Below are 18,972 nucleotides of genomic sequence, written 5' to 3'. Positions count from 1 at the left end.
TATATTTACATGGTTGTTTGTCTTCTCTAGAAGAGCCAAAGGGTTCAATTTTGCAGGAAGTTGCAAGATTTGCTAGGTGCATGTCACATGGTATTTGCTCAATAATTTTTATTATTGGCTAAGTGAATTGAATTGCTTCTGGAGTCATTTTCTAGGTGGAACATTTATTCATTCATTTAACAAACATTTATTGAGCACTTTCCAAAACAAATAATAATAATATCTAACTTTCAGGGTTGTTATGAGGATAAAAGCATATATAGAAATTTCCTAGCCTATTTTTAGGTAAAATAATAATTTCTTAATGACTGGTTGATATGATTATCATTATTATCTCCAGATAGACTTGAGCTCTGGCAAGCAAATGCCACTTTCTATTTACCTGTTTGTTTTATTTTTGGAAATTCTATTGTTGAGAACCTTTGGCCCCTATAAAATAAATAAAATAATTCAATTAAGTATAACATTTATTATCTTACCTGACTCCCCCTTCCTGCCTTGTCCCTCTAGTACATACACAGTTATTTAGCTCTAGAGGAATACCACCATCATGGAATTACCCAGCCCCCAGGGATCCTAAGAAAGAAAGGTCTAATCAAGGCTTGTCTTAGTGAGTAAAATACACTCATCCTTGGAAATAAAGACAATTTAGCTCGCTGTATAAGGCAAGCTGCCTCAGGTAGCTAAACATCTTTTTTCTTTTTTCCCAATGAGACTTTCATTCACTCTCCTTAAAAGTGAATCCAATATTTAGTAATTAGTTTGTGTTTTTTATAAAGTTGTCTTCCACAAACTCTTCCAACAAACAGCTTTAAAATTGCACACAATTTTTAATATGTTGTGCTCAAAAATGGAGAACACCTGACATTTCATTTATTTATCTTTGGCCTCCCTTTCTCTCTCCTTCCTTCCTTTTTCATTCCATTTCACCTAGCAAATGTTTTTCAGATGTCCTCTGTCTATACAGTACTTAGCTTTTTATGTCTCCTCCAGGCTTTTCCTCCTGATCTTTCTTATACTTGGGACGTTTTCCAATGACACAAATCTAATTTAGGGATCTTTCCTATGTGCTTCCATATCCCTCAGTCCTTACTCTTCTTAATACACTTACCACCTGCCTTGTTACCACATATATACTTGTTTGTTTTCCCCACTACACTCTGTCACTTGGGGCCAGGGACTTACAAGTCCTATGCCCAGAACAGTGTCTGCTCATCAAATATCTGTTGAATGAAGGTATGACTGAATACATGAATGAACGGTGGCTAGTGTGTGTGGCACCAAGAAACTCAAGATGTGACATAATATCATCTATGTGAGAAAATAGAGCACTTACTCTTTAGTTATGGAGAGAACAAAACCACATATTAGAATATTAACAATATTTTACCTTAAGATATGGTATATTTTATTTTTTTATTGAACTTTAGATGACGTTTACCAAACAACCTAGTTTCTCATCAAACAGTACACACATTGTTCTATGACATTGGTTAACAACCCCACGACATGTCAACACTCTCCCTTCTCAACCCTGGGTTCCCTATTATCAGCTGTCCTGTTCCCTCCTGCCTTCCAGTCCCTGCCCCAGGGCAGGTGCACCCCTTTTGTCTTGTTTTGTTCCATGGGCCTGTTCAATCTTTGGCTGAAGGGTGAACCTCAGGAGTGACCTCATTACCAAGCTGAAAGTGTGTCTGGGGGCCATTCTCTCAGGTTTCTCCAGCTTCTGTCAGGCCAGCAAGTCTGAAGACATGGTATATTTTAAATGCAAAATTAGAGGTATATGAACCAAGTGTTCTTGGTTTCTAGAAGGGAGAGGTCTAGATAAGCTAGGTTGGTACCAACTTCACAGAGGTGTTGGTATCTAAGATGAGTTTTTAAGGATGAATCGGAGTTAATAGATATAATTATAGAAATCTGATAATTGGCACTGAATGTAGTAAATTAAATACATTTGAGTTGTCCAGTTTTAATTTCACTAAATTATATCCCAGGCTGGAAAATTATGAGGTATTACTAATGAAAGCACAAAGTACAGGACTTGAAAAACATTTGAGCTGTGTCAAATACTTTTGCATGTAATGGATTCTATTAGAGTTATCATCAGTATTAATTAAAAAATGAATGGTGTCTACAGACATAGATTTTGAATTATGTAAAACTTCTTTGGGAAAAAAAAAAAAGAATCCAATCCCCATGGGTTATAACTTTTTTCACATTGCCAAATGTAGACAAGGAGGTAAAACTTTCCATACATTTATGTCCTTTGTACTAAAAACTTTCACTAAATTTCATAAATTGCATAAAGGGCTGTGCTTTTGGAAATTTGTAGAGGCAAAGAAGGGTTCAAGGCTGCAAACCTATGACAAGTGAGCAGAGAATACCTGAGGGAGTAAGAAACTGAGGAAAGACATCATTACGGGGTCAGAAATTGCAGACCTATTGTTCAATGAGGCTTGGGACACCACCGTTGCCAAAATTTTAAGTTAATTGCTGGCACCTCTCTTTGTGCATTTGATCAGATGTGAGTGGGAGAACTTCTTCTTGCCCTTCATAAACTGTCAACAAGCCCAGTGAAATATGTGTCTGAGAGTGAACTCAAACCTTTTGTATGGAACATGATGCAATGATTTAGGCACCTGGAAAACATAGCTCTTTCCTCATTATACTTATTTTTTATATTAAAGTAATGCACTGATTGTGTACTTGAAAGAATGTATTTGGACGGTCCTCATAAGGTTTTCTTCAACTTGACAGTGAAGCAATATATAGCCATCTCTGGATTGCCCATATGTGGGCTTTTTCCATTTGTGATGGCATTTTTAGCCCTGTTACCCAGCCTAACCTAAGACTGCTCCTTTCTGCTCAGAAAGTGAAGAAAGAATTTAAATATGAACCCAAACAAAATGCAAGTATGCAGGTCCATTTGTTGCAGAAATAAAACATAGCCATGTAATACATTTCAAAGCCCTTGGGTAGAATGCATATATGCCTGATCTTTGCATTCCTGTAGCAATTTTACCAACCTGTGCTATAGCATTGATCACATTTTCTGATAGCTTGTATGACCTCCAGGGCTATGACAGCCCAAGGTAAAGGGAGATTTTTAGTTCATTTCTCTTCCCTTAGCTCCACATTCTGTAGCTGGTATTCAATAAAGTTTTGTTGAATTCATCAGTCAAAGTATAATTTGAAACCAATATACAGTTCCTTTTAGGATGATAATGAAGAATTGACTCTAACTTATATTTCATAGAATTTTAAAGCTGTAGTAATTAGATAATATCCAGTACAACATGGTTTTAAACATGATTTTTTTTCCCCTTAAGCAGCTGAATTCTGATTTTGATAAAATAATACTCTGAACTCTATAAAGTATGAGGCAGAAGTGTATAAAGCTGACCTAGGTGAAAAGGAGATACATAGCCCAGAATCTCATCCATTTGGCTATTCCCCTGGCCAGGCCAGACCCCTGTCCCCAGCCCAGAACACTGCAACCTTGATGGTATGACCTCATGGTTTTACAGATGAAGCTCATATGTTTCTGGGAATTCCCCAAGGTTATTCCCCAAGTCAAACCTGAAACCCAGACTTCCTGAATGAACAATGTTTTTTCAGCTATACCCTGTTTTTGCCTCATTGTTATCTCTGTGGTTGTTTTAGATGCCCTACATTCTCACTCCCTTTGGAGAGGCAAAGGAAAGACAGCAGACTGTAACATCCTTTATTTAAAAGGGGCAGGCCCCTTTTTCTCGGCTTTGCTTCTAGTGAACAATCATCCTGAGTGGAATGCCCTGTGGTGTGGTTGAAAGCTTAGTGGACAGGAGGCTTCACAAGGCCCAGACATGATTTCCTAACCTGAATATGCATTAGTTCTCCCATGGGCAAGTGTGGTTCAACCAGCCCGTGTCTGTGTGGTCAAGGGGAATTGGTGTAAGAAACAAAAGAGATTCACTGAGAATCCCAAAACCTCACAGAGCTTGGTCACCCATGCTCCTTTCTTCTCTTCTGAGCTTTTACTGGGTCTGCTAAAAGGTTGCCAAAATGGCTGGCCCTTTTTTTTTTTTATTATTGTGTTTTCAGTGAAGGTTTACACAGTAGCTTAGGTTCCCATTCAACAATTTCTATATAAATTGTTCACTGACACTGGTTACATTCTTCACAATGGGTGAACATTCTCAGTATTTCCATTCCAGTCATTCCATTTTCATTAATCCAGTTACTCTGCCCCTTTGCATTCTTATCTTGGTTTTAAAGGAATTGTTGACCGTTTGGGTGACTCTCCTATCTTACCTGAGGAGTTACAAAGAGATCACAACAAGGATGATGATGGTCATGATGAGAATGATAAAAGTTACAAGTTGAATGGCACATTTAAGTTTACAGGGAGCATTGAGCATCTTGGATAGATATCTTCTCATCTTTCAAGATATCAGGACAGTTTTCTGCCAACAAATCTTCAACAACTCTCTCTGTATTATCTGTTATCCCTCCCTATTCTGGTAGTCCGATCACTCGTAGGTTATTTCTCTTGATAGAGTCCCATGTGATTCTTAAGGTTTCTTCATTTTTTAAAATTCTTTTATCTGATTTTTCTTCAAATATATCAGTGCCAAGTGCTTTATTTTCAAGTTCACAAATTCTGCCTTCCACTTGCTCAGTTCTGCTCCTCTGGCTTTCTATTGAGTTGTCTACTTCTGTAAGTTTATTGTTAACCTTCTGAATTTCTAGTTGCTGTCTATGGATTTTTCCAGTTTATTAAATTTTTCATTATGTTTCTGAATAATCTTTTTAATTTCTTCAAATGTTTTATCTATGTGTTCCTTGGCTTGTTCTGCATATTGCCTCATTTCCTTCCTGATGTCTTGAAGGGTTCTGTATATTAATCTTTTGTATTCTGCCTCTGGTAATTCCAGGAATGCACTTTCATCTAGAAGATCCCTTGATTCTTTGTCTTGAGAGCTTGTTGAGGCGATCATGATCTGTTTCTTTATGTGACTTGACATTGACTGTTGTCTCTAAGCCATCTATAATTATCATATTAGTTTATTTTATGTTTGCTTACTGTGTCGTAGCTTCTTGCTTTGTTTTGTTTTGATATGCCCAAATGGGTTTCTCAAGTGAGTTAGCTTGATTATTTTCACCTTTGGAGCTCTGATGTCCTGTCCCCAGATGGCTAGACCTGTTATCAGGTATATCAGTCTAGGATTCCATTCACTTTTCTTGTATGAATTCAGTTCAGGTGTCCAGGTAGCTGATCATCAAGTGTGTGGTACAAGCTCTGTCCTGCAGTCTTAGAGGGGCAGGGGTGATTTGTGTAGGTACCAGTATCTGGTTGTAGCAGGGGGTCACACTCTGAACAAGGCAGGGGGCTGAGAATCATCCCTCAAGTGTCTCTGAGGAAAGTGTGCCCCTGACCCCTAGAGTGTGCAGGTGGGTGGGTTTTGCAGATAGACCATGGGCACCCAATGTTTTTGGTGGTAAGGACTGGGAGGTACCAGTTATCCTCAGACCCCTGTCATGGCTGAATCGGTTGGAGTCTGCCAACAAGGGTCCATTCTCCTGAAATAGGCCCACACAAGTCCATGCAGAGGGGAAAGGTACTCCAAGTCCACAGACCATTTATGCCTGGACAGGAGCTGCTTTTGTCCTGAGCTGCCCTGGATAGTGGGGTTGGCAAATTATCTTTTCCCCCAATCGCAAATTTTTTCCTTCTCCAAGGCCAGGAGAATGGCTCTAGGTGCTCAACAGGGCCTATCTTAGCCCCAGGGAATTCAGCTGCTGAAGCCGGCTTGGGGACGGGTAGGAGGCTGTAAAATATACACAAGTACTTATCTTTTGCTGAGAGCGCCGTTCCTCTCTGTTTCTGGAGGTGTGAGTAGGCTGTGTGGCTGGCTGCTTCTCCCTGAGGAAACTGAGGCCAAACACTAGTACCAGCCCTCTGCCGCCACTCCTGGAATGGAGCCTGAGGGCTCCCTGCAATTCGGGTCCGGTAACTCCTCTCCACTTCTGAATGGTCTCTTCCTCCCCCTGCCCCTCAGTTCCTTGTCTAAGCTTGCCTTTGATGCTCAGGGTTCCCAGCTTGTCATAAGTATACTCATTTCACTTGTTTTTTCATGTCTTTGTTGTAAAGAGGGCTTGCTGGAAGCGTGTATTCTGCCATCTTGGCTCCACCTTTCAGCATTGAAAGGCTGTATCCCATGATATCCTTAAAGCAATCTTGTGAGGCAAGAGGGCAAGCATGTTATGCTCTTCAGAAAAGTGAGGAAATGGATGATGAAGGTGACACAATATATGGCAGAAAGGAAGAAACTCAGTACCATTTCCTCTACATAATAAAATCATGACATGATAACATTTTAGCCACAGGAAGCAGGAAAGGCCTCCAAACAACACTGAGCTTTTTGACTCAAAGAATCTGACTTCTGATTCCTACAGAGACCTTTGTGGAAGACTCAGTCCCTTAAATGAGGGAAATCTGTAGGACCTTCTCTCGTGATTTTTAACACCAGTATAATCCCCTACCTTGGGAAAGATCATGATTTATCTTTGATGTCTTCTTCATTAACAGTTCCATATGTCTCAACTTTCCTTAGTTTTATTTTAGGAGAAAATTATGGTTAAAGAGCTTCATGGCTCATCTTTTTATTATTTTGATTTGATTAACGGGGGCAGATGCGATCTACCCTGGTACGGTGTTCCTCACTCCTATTCTTTTCCTCCTGTCTGTACTTTCATTGCTTGATCCTCACTCTCTGTGAGCTTTACTTTCCTTATGTACAGACTGGGGATAATGAGCCCTATAACGTGGGCTGTGGCAAAGCGTGAACAAGTTGCTTCTGAAAAGCTCCCAGTTTAGTGTTTTCAGTACAAGAACATCTGATAAATGTTCATTTCCTCCCTTCCGCTTTTTCCTTCACCCACCCATTTGAATTTTTTTACTTTTCTATCCTTATGCTATTTAAATATATATATATATATATTTAATTGTGTTTTAGGTGAAAGTTCACACAGCAAATTAAGTTCCCGTTGAACAATTTTTATACACATTGTTCTGGGACATTGGTTACAATTTTCACAATGTGTCAGCATTCTCATTATTTCCATTCTGTTTGTTCTGTTTCCATTGATCTAGCTTCCCTTCCCCTTCCTGCCTGCTCAACTTTGCTTTGTCCCTTATGCTATTTTGACTCTGTTTATGCTCCTTCCCTCCCTTTTTTCTCTTTGTTACTACTATCCTGTTTCTTCCCTTTATTCTTCCTAGCTCCTTATTTTCTTTATTGCTAGTCATCTCTCCTTCTTTCCATTTTCTCCACCACTCTCTTCCCTATCCCACCCCAAACCATATCAGTCAAGATTGAGTCAGGAAAACTGGAACATTATATGCATAATGGAATAGGGCATTTGTCAGAGAAAAAGGAATTAGTCTTTACAAAAGTGTAGAAGGAGCTGGGTCAAAAGAGGACTTGAAGATCTGAGAGAGGTCACTAACCAGCCCTGATGCAGTTGAGCAAATCTGGGCTTGCAGGGAAGTATGGAAACTAGACACATCTTTGTGCTACAGTAGGTGGTTCAAGTGTCTGATGGACCTGGGTGGCTGCTGGTCATAAGAACAAGCAGTCAGGAAGTAGAACTGGGCATGAATAGGGAAGAACAAACCCAAGCCCATTGCCATTGAGTTGATTCTGACCTAGTAAGACTTAAAAACTTGTAGGGAAACAAACAAATATAGATTATCTTTGCAACATTGAGGTAACAAATATTTCTTAGAAAGGACACAGAGAGCAATAATCAAATAGGAAAATCTGAAAATTTAAGAATCATCAAAACTTAAACTTCTTCTCATCAGAAAATCAATACAGAAAAAAAAGATTGGGAGTAAATATTCTCAATACATTTATCTGTGACAAAGGATTTCATCCAGAATATATAAAGAATTCCTGAAAAAAACAATAAAAAAGGACAAACATCTCAATAATAAATGGGCAAAAGACATAAACACTTCACCAAAGAAGATGTGAAAATGACCAATAAGCACATAAAATATTGCTCAGCATTTTTAGCCATTAGGGAAATTCAAATTCTAACTACTACACACTGTTAAAATGCCTAAAATTACAAAGACTAACAAAATCTAATGTTGGTGAATATATGGAAGAACTGCTGTTGGAATGTAAAAAGGTACAATCATTTTGGAAATCAGGTTGACAGCTTCATATGAACACATGCCTAGCCTATGACTCAGATACTTATCAAAGATAAATATTTAGCTATTTATCAAACAGAGACGAAAATATATGTCTACAAAGACTTGTATAAGAATGTTCGTAGTAGCTTTATTCATAACAGTTGCAAAACGGGAGCAACCCAGATGTCTAGCAATAGGAGAATGGACATACAAAACCCAATGGAATATTACTCAGTAATAAAAAGAAACAGACTACCAATACATACAACAATGTGGATGAAGTTCAAAAACATTATGATGAACCAAAGAAGCCAGACACAAAAGAGTATATACTGAACGATTATATTTATAGGAAATTCTAAAACAGGTAAAACTAATGTATAGTGACAGAATTCTGAAAGAAGGTTGCCTTTGGGGGCAGGTAGGTGGATTGTGGGGATTGACGAGGAAGGGGTAAGAGGAAACACAGGGGTTTTGAAAATATTCTTATTTGGATAGGGTAAAGATTACTTGAGTTTGCGCATTTATGAAAGCTCAGCGAATTATAAAACCATGAGCTGTACATTTTGGTTTACGTACATTATGCCTCAATACCATATTCAAAAAAATAATACAGAGTCTATATTTTATTTATACACCTAAGTACAACAGGAATAAATTTTTTACTATTGACTATGTTTCATCTTCAAACCAAATTTTAAAAACATAGACAATAGCTTCAGAAAACTTGAGTTTAAAATGTAAATTCATCATCTTTTAACTGTGCAGTTGTAGGGAAGTTATTTACATTCTTCAAGGTTCAGTTTCTTAAAAAAAATTTTTTTTTAATTGAGTTTACAGTGCAAATTAGTTTCTCATTCAAAATTTACACACAATTTGTTTTGTGACATTGGTTGCAATCCCTACAATGTGTCAGCTCTCTTCCCTTTTCCCTTTACACCATGAGTTCCCCATGTCCATTCGTCCAGGTTTCCTGTCCCTTCCCGCCTTCTGGTCTTTGCTTTTGAGCAGGTGTTGCCCATTTGCTCTCACATACTTGATTGAACTAAGAAGCACATTCCTCATATGTGTTATTGTTTGTTTTATAGACCTAATCTTTGGCTGAAATGTGGACTTTGGGAGTGGCTTCAGTTCTGAATTAGCAGGGTGTCTAGGGGCCATAGTCTAGGAGGTTCCTCCAGTCTCTGTCAGACCAGTAAGTCTGGTCTTATTTTGGGAATTTGAATGTTGTTCTACACTTTTCTCCCACTCTGTGCTGAACCCTTTATTGTGATCCCTGTCAGAGTGGTCGGTGATAGTAGCCAGGCATCATCTAGTTCTTCTGGGCTCGGGCTGGTGGAGGCTGTAGTTCATGTGGTCCATTAGCCCTTTGGACATTGTGTCTTTGGTTTTCTTCATTCTCCTTGACTCCACAGGTGATGGCCACTGGAGGCTTTTAAGACCCCAGACACCACCCACCAAAGTAGTATGTAGAACATTTTCTTATGAACTATGTTATGCCAATTGATCTAGATGTACCCTGAGACAATGGTCCCCAGGCCTCAGCCCCCATAACTCGGTCCGTCAAGGTGTTTGCATGTCTAGGAAGCTTCTATGGCTTTGCCTTGGTCAAGTTGTGCTGACTTCCCCTATATTGTATGTTGTCTTTCCTTTCACCAGAGTTAACACTTGTTTTTTGTTCTGTTAGTGGTTTGCCCTCCCCACTCTCCCCTCTCTCTTAACCATCATAGGATGTTTTTTTTCTATGTGTAAACCTTCTCTTGAGTTTTTATAATAGTGGTCTCAATGTTTGTCTTTTTAGATTGACTTATTTCACTCAGCATAATGCCGTCCAGATTCATCCACGTTGTGAGATATTTCAGATTCATCATTGTTCTTTATTGTTGCATAGTATTCCATTGTGTGTATATACTATAATTTGTTTATCCATTCATTTCTTGATGGGCACTTAGGTTGTGTGCATATTTTTGCTTTTGTGAATAATGCTGCAATGAAGATGGGTATGCATGTATCTATTCTTGTGATGGTTCTTATTTCTCTAGGATATATTCCTAGGAATGGGATTGGTGCATCGTATGGTATTTCTATTTCTACCTTTTTAAGGAGGCACCATATCTTTTTTCATAGTAGTCATACCATTCCACATTCCCACCAGCAGTGCATCGCATAAGAGTTCCAATGTCCCCACAACCTCTCCAACGTTTGTTATTTTCTGCTTTTGGATTCATGCAAGTAATATAGGGAAGAGATGGTATCTCATTGTAGTTTTGATTTGGATTTCTCTAATGACTAATGATTGCAAACCTTTCCTCATGTCTGTTAGCTGCTGAATGTCTTCTTTGGTGAACTGCCTGTTCATATCCTTTGCCCATATTTAAATTGGATTGTCTTTTTGTTATTGATGTATTGACGTACTCTGTAGTTTTTAGAGAGTAGACCCTGGTTGGACATGTCATAGCCAAAATTTTTTTCTCAGTCTGTAGGTTCTCTTTTTACTCTTTTGGTGGCCTTTTGTTGAGCATAAGTGTTTATTTATTTATTTTATCCCTGGAGCTTCAACTACCATCTACATGCTTATAATTTTTATCTCTGGTTAAGGGATCAGCCTGCTAACCAAAGGGTTGGGCAGTTCAAATCCACCAGGCGCTCCTTGGAAACCCTATAGGGCAATTCAACTCTGTCCTATAGGGTCGTCTTGACTTGCAATGGACTTGATGGCAATTTTTGTTTTTTAACCCTGACCTTTCGCCTAACTTCAGACTTGTATATCCAAACAACAAAACACTTTTTTTCCTGTGGTTTAGACGAAGAGAAGGTTTAGAAAGCAAATTAGTTTCTCATTAAACAATTAATATACATATTGCTTTGTAACATTGTTACTAACACCACAACATGTCAATACTCTCCCCTTCTTGACCTCGGATTCCCCATTTCCATTTGTTCAGGTTTCCTGTCTTGTCCTGCCTTCTTGTCCTGGCTCCTGGGCTGGCGTGCCCATTTAACCTCGTATATATTTTTTTAATATATATATATATGCTACTTGTATTATTGTTTGTTTTATGTCTCTGTCTAATCTTTGGCTGAAGGATGACCCTCAGGAGTGACTTCAGTGCTGAGTTAAAAGGGCATCCGGGGTCACACTCTTGAGGTTTCTCGAGTCTCTGTCAGCTCGGTTAAGTTGGATCTTTTTATATGAGTTTGAATTTTGGTCTACATTTTTCTTCAGGTTTGTCTGGGACCCTCTATTGTGATCCTGTCAGAGCAGTTAAGTGTTTAATTTTTAGGAGCTCCCAGGTACCTAGTTTATCTTCTGTTGCTTGCGCATCGTTAAGTATGGTTTGTATTGAATTCATGCCATGTATAATTTTTTTTTTTATTAGGGTCCCTAGCATTGTCCCTGTTTTTTCTTCCATGATCTTTATAATTTTAGGTTTTATATTTAGGTCTTTGATGCATTTTGAGTTAGTTTTTGTGTATGGTGTGAGGTATGGGTCCTGTTTAATTTTTTTTTAATGGATGGATATCCAGTTTTGCTAGCACCATTTGTTAAAAAGGCTGTCGTTTCCCCATTTAATGGACTTTGATTGTTTGTCAAAGATTAGCTGACCATAGGTGGATGGATTTACATCAGGATTCTTGCTTCTGTCCCATTGGTCTGTCTATCGTTATACCAGTACCAGGCTGTTTTGACTACCATGGCTGTGTGACACCTCCTACTTTGTTCTTTTCCTTCAATAATGCTTTACTTATTTGGGGCCTCTTTCCCTTCCATATAATGTTAAAGAATTCTGTTCGTATTTGGATTGGGATTGCATTATATCTGTAGTTGGCTTTGAGCAGGATGACATTTTCACAATGTTGAGTCTTCCTATGCATGAGCATGGTATGTTTTTCCATTTACGTAGATCTCTTTTGGTTTCTTGCAATAGTATTTTGTAGTTTTCTCTGTGTTGGTCTTTTACATCCCCGGTTAGATTTATTCCTAAGTATTTTATCTTTTTAGGGGCTATTATAAATAGTATAATTTTCCTGATTTCCTTTCCAAAGTTCTCTTTGTTGGTGTATAGGAATCCAGTTAATTTTTTTGTATTGATCTTGTATACTGCTACTCTGCTAAATCTTTCTGTTAGTTCTCTTGTGGAATATTTGGGGTATTCTATGTGTGGTATCATATGTCGATTAGATGATCATGTAATTTTTTTTCCTTTGTTCTATTTATGTGGTAGATGACATTGATTGATTTTCTAATGTTGAACCATCCTTGGATGCATTTTATGAATCCCGTTTGGTCATGGTGTATTCTTTTTTTGATATGATGCTGAATTCTGTTAGCTAGAATTTTGTTGAGAATTTTTGCACCTACATTTATGAGCGATGTTGGTCTGTAATTGTCCTTCTCTGTGATGTCTTTGCCTGGCTTTGGTACCAGGGTCATGCTGGCTTCAGAGGATGGATTGGGGGTATTTCTTCCTTTTCTAGGCTCTGAAACAGTTTGAGTAGTGCTGGTGGGATCTCTTCTCTAATTGTTTTGTAGAATTCTCCAATGAAGCTGTCTTCGCCAGACCTTTTCTTTTTTTTTGTTATTGTTGGAATTTTATTTTTTTAATTACCTCTTTAATCTCTTTTCTTGTTCTGAGTTTGTTCAGATTTGCTCACAATTTGTGTTAGTTTCGGTAGGTAATATGTTCCTAGAAAGTTGTCCATTTCCTCTAGGTTCTCAAAATTTTTGGAGTGCAATTTTTCGTAGTATTCTGTTATGATTCTTTTTATTTCAGTTGTATCTGTTGTGTTGTCCCATTTCTTATGTGGGTTATTTGTTTCCTCTCCTGTTTTTCTTTGGTCAGTTTGACCAATGGTTTTTTGATTTTGTTGATCTTTTTGAAGAAGCAACTTCTGGTCTTGTAGATTCTTTGTATTTTTTTTCTGTTCTCAATTTCATCTATTTCTGCTCTAATCTTTATTATTTCTTTTCTTCTGGTGGCTGTGGGCTTCTTTTGCTGTTTTCTTCCTATTCGTTTGAGTTGTTGGGGTAACGTTTTGATTTTGCCCCTTTCTTCTTTTTGATATGTGCATTTTTTGCTATTAATTGACCTCTGAGCACTGCTTTTGGGGTGACCCAAAGGTTTTGGTATGATGTGTTTTCAGTCTCATTTGATTCTAGGAATTGTTTGATTCCTTATATTGCCCAATTATTTTTTAGTAAGGTGTTATTCGGTTTCCATGTATTTGATTTTTTTCCCTTGCTCTTCCTGTTGTTGATTTCTACTTTTATGGCATTGGGATCAGAGAGAATGCTCTGTGTTATTTCAATGTTTTGGAATTTATTGAGGGTTTTTTTGTGGCCTAAGATGTGGTCTATTCTGGAGAACATTCTGTGTGAGTTGGAAAAGAGTGTATATTTTGCTGCTGTTGGTGGAGTGTTCTATATATGTCTATGGGGTCAACTTGGCTGATTTTGGCCTTTAGACCTTTTGTATCTTTGTTGAGTTTCTTTCTAGATGTTCTGAGAGTGGTGTGTTGAAGTCTTCTACTATTATTGTGGAACTTTCTATTTCTCTTTTCTATGCTGTTAGTTCGTTTTATGCATTTTGGAGCCCTGTCATTGCTTGCATAGATATTTCTGAAGGTTATTTCTTCTTGGTGGATTGTCCTTCCTTGTCTTTATGGCTAATTTTGTCTTAATTTCTATTTTATCTGAGATTAGTATTGTCACTTCTGCCCTTTTTGGATTACTGTTTGCTTGATATATTTTTATCATCCTTTGATTTTTAATATATTTATTTATTTGTGTCTATGGTATGTTTCTTTTAGACAACATATTGATAGGTTGTGTTTTTTAAATCCATTCTGCCACCCTATCTCTTTATAGGTGCATATAAGCCATTTACATTCAGTGCAATTATCGATATGGATGAATTTATTGCTTTTATATTGCTTTTTTTTTTTTGTGATGCTGATGTTTTCTTTGCTTATCTTATTTTCCTGTGCTAAATCTATAATGAACAAAAGAAACTTCCATTTGTTTGCTGATTTTCTTTTGTTCATTATAGATTTTGTGCTTAAGGAGACTGTGCTTTTCTTCTTTTTTATTCCAATGGGTAGGTTTGTTAGCTTTCTTTGTGGTTACCTTGAAATTTACCCTTATCTTCCTGTGTTTGAACCAGTTTACTTGATATCGCCTGAATAAGTGACTTTTTGTTTTTCTTGATCTGCTCTCAGAATTCTTTCTTGTCTTTGGTTTTGTCAAAATGATTATAGATAAGTCTTGGTGACTTCTTTTGGGGTCTATGCTATATGGGATTTATTGAGCTCCTTGGTTGGTCAGCCCTTCTTCTTTCATGATATTTGGGAAGTTTTTTGCCAGCAAATCTTGAACAATCTTCTCTGCGTCTTCCATTTTCTCCCCATGTTCTGGAACTCTGATCACACCCAAATTTTTGCTCTGTGTCCCACATAATTCTTAGGTTTTCTTCACTTCACTTCTTTCTTTTCTCTGATTTTTCCTCAAAGAAAGTGGCATCCATGGATTTTTCTTCAGCCTTATTGATTGTGTCTTCTGTTATTTTAAATTGGCTCCTAAAACGTTCTATTGAGTTGTTCTTTTCTAATTTTTGTTGTTTATATTTTGGATTTCTAGTGCTGCTTTTTTATGAGTTCAAATTTTTTGTTTATTTATTTATTTTTTATTGTGCTTCAAGTGAAAGTTTACAAAACAAGTCAGTCTCTTATACAAAAACTTATATACACCTTGCTATATACTCCTAATTGCTCTCCCCTTAATGAAACAGCACACTCCTTTCCTCCACTGTTTATTTTCATGTCCATTCAGACAGCTTATGATCCCCTCTGCTCTCTCCTCTCGCCTCCAGACAGGAGATGCCAAAATAGTCTCATGTGTCCACTTGATCCAAGAAGCTCACTCTTCACCAGTATCATTTTCTATCCCATAGTCCAGTCCAATCCCTGTCTGAAGAGTTGGCTTTAGGAATGGTTCCTGTCTTGTGCTAACAGAAGGTCTGGGGACCATGACCTCTATGGTGTTTATTTATTTTGATATTTTGTTTTTGTATTATTTTATTGAATTCTTCCATTGGTTTGTCTGCATTTTTCTTTATTTTTGCTATTTTTTTCTTTTTCTATATTTTCCATAATTTTGTCTATTTTTTCCTTGGTTTTATCTGTGTTTTCCTTGATCTCTTTCCCAATATTTTGAAGAGCCATAAATATTAGTCTTTTGAATTCTATATCAGACAGTTCCACTGCCTTTTCTTCTACCAAAAGGTCATCTGATTCTTTATTTTGGTCACTTGCTGAAGCTGTCTTGTCTTGCTTTTTATATATATATATTTTGATATTGTCTGTTTTCCCTGAGACATTACAGTATTATTTTCTGTATTTATTGATTGTTTGTTCTTTTTTTTTTTTTTTCCTGCTTCTTTGTTTTGTTTTGATATATCAGGGTGGTCAGGCCAAGCTTACATTGCGGCTTGCTCATCTGTGGGCACGATCTCTCTCTTCACCTTGTCTGGGTGGGCAGGGCAGCAGCAGGCAAGACACCCCTGCTTCACTGTACACTGGTTTTGGGGAGGTGGCTAAGAGTGCCCTGGGCAGGCGTTGCCTGCCTCCTGATATTTGTCCAGCAGTGTGGGAGCATTCACAGTCCCTTGCCAGATAGGTGAGGGTGTCAGATGGGGAGTGGTATGGGCTTGCTTCCTTTCATTTAGCAGCTAGTAGAGTGGAAGGAGGGGAAGGGTCTTGCAGGCCTAGTGCAATGGCGGGCATGAGCCAGGTATGCACTAGCTGTGGCAGCATGGCGAAGGACAACGGGATGGGGGTATGGCATGTGGGCTAGTTGGAGGGACAAAAAGAAGAATGGAGAAAACTAAAGGGTAGCTGGTGGGTGGGGGAAGGGCAGAACTGGGGGCCATTGGGAAAGGGGAAGGGAGGTGGTGTACAGGGCTAGGTGGGAAGCAGAAAGAAAAGGAAGAAAGGTAAATGGAAAAAAAAATGGCATGTCAGGAGCCAGTGGATGGGGCAGGGGAACTTGGGCCAGTGGCTCTCTACTCGTGGCAGTATAGCATTGCCTGGCCAGAAGGGGTAGTGGTTGTGTACAGGATAGGTGGAAGGGAGAAAGAAAAGGAAAAAAAGGGGAAAAAGAGAATAAAAGAAAAAAAAAAGGTGCTGGCAGGTGGCAACAATGCAGACCCGGAGTGGTGGTTGGCCAGTGGCTCTTTAGCCAAGGTGGCCTAGTGTGGCCTGGAGGGAAGGGGTAGAGGTGGCATATTGGTCTAGGTGGGAGGGAGAAAGAAAAGGAGGAAAGGGGAAAAAACAGTGCAGCTGGAGCAGCCAGGTGGGGGTTGGGAAAACCTGGGCTGGTGGCAGGCTGGTAGCTCACTATCTGTGTTGGTGTGGCCTTGCCTGGTGGGAGGGGGTAGATGTGGCATACGGGGTTAGGTTGCGGGGAGAAAAAAAAGAAAGAAAGGGGAAAAAATGGCACAGTTGGAGCTGGCAAGTGAGAATGGAGGGGACGCTGGCTGGTGGCAAGCCAGTGGCTCTCTACCTGCAGAGATGTGGCATGGCCTGGCAGGAGGGGGTAGAGGTGGGGTACCAGGATAGGTGGGAGGGAGAAAGAAAAGGGGAAAGGGAAAAAACGGTGCAGCTGGATCTTGCACATGGGGGTGGGGGAGACCTGGCAATGGGCTGGTAGCTCTCTACGTCTGGTGGTGTGGTGTGGACCAGTGGAAAAGGATACAGGTAGGTTATGGGGCTAGGTGGGAGGCAGAAAGAAAAGGAGGAAGGGAAAAAAAATGGTGAGGCGAGAGCCTGTGGATGGGGGCTGGGAGCACCTGGGCTGGCGGCGGGCTGGTAGCTCTACCCAAGGCAGGGCTGCATGGCCTGTCAGGAAGCGGTAGGGGTGGCATGCAAGGCTTGGTGGGAGGAAGAAAGAAAAGAAAGAATGTGAAAAAAAAAATGACTCAGCAGGAGCCAGTGGGTGCAGATGGGGCAGACCCAGGGTGATAGCAGTCTGATAGCTCTCTAGCCAAGTGGTGTAGCATGGCCTGTTGGGAAGGGGTGAGGTTGATGTACAGCATAGAAAGGTAAGAGATGGGGAAGCTTGTTTTTCTGGTTACCGGGTTCTGTGTCTCCTGTTGGGAGCTCTGTGAAGTTGCCTTCCTGTTCTCCCTGTCGGGGATCATTGCTGGCTGTGCTCCAAGATGGGCACGCTGTGCTGTGTTAGTTGGCAGGGGACTTCCACTCTGTATCTCTCCTTGTTCTTTGTTTTCCTTCAGTTTCTTATTCTATTCAGTGTTTGATCTAGTCCTTTATCTCTTCCTTTGATGCTTAGGGTTCCAGGATTGGCTTTTGTATCTGTTTTACATAGTTTTTCTGGTCTTTCTGCAGAGGGACGGCATGATGTATCTATCTAGGGTGCCACATTGGCTCTGCCTAGGTTCTTATGTTTAATATGGAATTAGTAATAATATCTACCATATAGCATTCTTGTGAGGATTAAATGACATAATTTGTGTAAAGGCTTTTCACAGGGCCTAGAGCTGCTCTGTCACTAACCACATGTGACTTATTTAAATTTAAAAGTATTAAAATCAGATAAAATTAAAAATTCAATTACTTAATCCCATTTGCCACATTTCAAGTGGTTAGTAGGCACATGTGGCAAGTGTCACTATATTGGACAGCCCATTGCTGACGAATTGATTCCAATCAATAGTGACCCTATAGGAGAGAACTGCCCTGTAGGGTTTCCAAGGCTGTAAATCTTATGGAAGCAGACTGTCACATCTTTCTGCTACGGGGTGGCTAGTGGGTTCAAACTGTTGATGTTTCGGTTAGCAGCCAAGTGCTTAACCCCTTGTGCCACCAGGACTTCTTGTTCTAGAACATAGAAAGTGCTAAATATTAGCTATTGCAGTTATTAAGAGAAAAACTCTCCCATTATAGATCTCACATATTATTGGAGAAACTAGACAATGAGAAAGTAAAAATATGATTCAATGCTATAAGTTTGAGGGGTATTATGGTAAGAGAGGATGAGTTTTTAGGGAGAGGTAGGTACCCATTACCAGGAGCTGCCCATCCACTGTGTCGAATGTATGACTGCGAGCTGATCACGATAAATGCATATGAAAGGGTGATTGTCGTTGTTGTTGTTGCTAGCTGCTCTGAGTCCACTCCTACTCTTGGGGACCCCATGCACAATGGAATGAAAAGCTGACTGGTCCTGTGCCATCCCCATGATCTGTTGCAGATCAGACTATTGTGATCCATAGGGTTTTCGTTGGCTGATTTTCAGGAGTAGGTGGCCTAGCCTTTCTCCCTAGTCCATCCTACTCTGGAAGCTCCTGTGAAACCTGTTAGCATCATAGCAACACACAAGCCTCCACCGACAAATGGGTGGTGGCTGCACACAAAGTGCATTGGCTGGGATCAAAGCTGAGTCTTCCACATGAAGGGTGAAAATTCTATCATTGAGCCACCGATGTCTCTGACAAGGGTGGTACTTGAGAAAATTCTAGGAATGTTGAGCATATGCTGGTGTGTAGACCACCCCTTTTTACTGAGAACAAATCCTTAAAGAAGCCAAACAATAATGAGGGGTTGGTGGAGTGGTAGAGAGGAGAGGCAGTAGGCACTCTAAGCAAAATAAGCTGCTCATGCAAGACGATGTATACAAGACAAGAGAAGAAAAGAGATTAAGAGGTTCAGTTTTCCACAACCAGTTGGCATGTGTGAGCTGTGGTTGGGATGGAATGGCAGGACATGAG

The sequence above is a fragment of the Loxodonta africana genome, chromosome 3 (genome assembly GCF_030014295.1).
Source record: "Loxodonta africana isolate mLoxAfr1 chromosome 3, mLoxAfr1.hap2, whole genome shotgun sequence".
Taxonomy (NCBI): domain Eukaryota; kingdom Metazoa; phylum Chordata; class Mammalia; order Proboscidea; family Elephantidae; genus Loxodonta; species Loxodonta africana.
This window is presented reverse-complemented; position numbering follows the sequence as displayed.